Source organism: Gavialis gangeticus, unplaced genomic scaffold, assembly GCF_001723915.1.
Source record: "Gavialis gangeticus isolate Ggan-Ray unplaced genomic scaffold, GavGan_comp1, whole genome shotgun sequence".
NCBI classification, from domain to species: Eukaryota; Metazoa; Chordata; order Crocodylia; family Gavialidae; genus Gavialis; species Gavialis gangeticus.
This window is the reverse complement of record NW_017729022.1, coordinates 56,058,723-56,059,897: the sequence shown is the minus strand read 5'-3', so window position 1 is coordinate 56,059,897 and position 1,175 is coordinate 56,058,723. Positions and strand designations below refer to the sequence as shown.

The window sequence follows — 1,175 nt, the reverse complement described above, 5'->3', positions numbered from 1 at the left end:
TTTTTTTTTAACATGCCCAATTCAAATCTAAGTAGTATTGGTAGATAGTTACAGAGGCAGCCTAATATGCCATGTCTTTCAATTATGTGGGGAGTTATTTATACACATCTTGTGACAGTTTTAAAGAAAGCCTCCAATAATGGGGAATACCAGGTACAACATGCTTCACATGTCTGGAATCCAAAAAAAATAGGAAAACTCTCCCAATTTGGCAAGATTTGAGAGCTTGTTTTATACATTGCAGTTCTTGCTTTTTAAACACCCTTTGCCAGGTAACAATGTTTTTTGTCAAGCTTGCAAGGTCATATGTTCAACTTGAGATGACATTTTTACAATTCTTGATAAGTTTCCAACTCCACCTGCAAAACTGCTCAGAACAGTTACAGTTTCAAGCAGCTCTGAAACTGTGTTAGTCTCAACTAAAATTGGGTAGGATTATGCTACCTACCAGCTGTCTCAGGAGTCCATAACATGATTGTTGGTCTTCATACAGTCTGCTAGGCTTGTCAAAATCTTTTTTCTATTTAATAAAAAAAGTGAGCCCTGCATTTTTTTTTTTTTTTGCGTGTTTTGGTCTGTTGTTCCCACTTATAAATGAGCTGGGGGCTTGTAACTGACCTAAGGAGATCCCACTAGTGACAGCCTTTCAGTGGAAACTGCACCTACAAGCGGTCCTCAGAGCTAGAGCTAGATCACGGGTATGCAACTCATCTCTCTTCATTAGTAGCTAATGACTCTAGTCATTAGTAGCTAATATGTTGACAACCATGAATGACTACCAGGCAAGTAACAATTGAGAATTCATTTTGAAAAATTTTGAAACTTTAAAACATTCTGTGTGTCTGTCATCTTCTGTTGTTACATTTTCTTAATTTAGGATCTATTTTGATATAACTTATTCTTTGTATCCAGAATTTCAAAATGTGGTTGTATGTGATCTCCGATCTAATGATTTTAAGCAACATTGGACATGCTGTAATGTAGATTCAGCAAGCCAATACAGCTGGTAGAACATGGGTAAGAATAATGACTCATTAAGCTCTACTTTACTTTATACTGTGGTAGAGGGCCCCCCCCCCTTTTTTTTGGTAAAACAAGCTGTTAAGCCAAGCCAAAGTCCTGATCTCTCCCATTTCATTACTGTCCCCCATCCCATTAATTCTCTACCTCCCAGC

General features: G+C 37.5%; 1 protein-coding gene across 8 annotated transcripts in view; it reads left to right on the top strand.

Moving 5' to 3' along the window:
* TMPO (thymopoietin) overlaps window positions 1-1,175 on the top strand; it is a 53,229-nt gene that overhangs the window by 6,133 nt on the left and 45,921 nt on the right. The window lies entirely within an intron of this gene.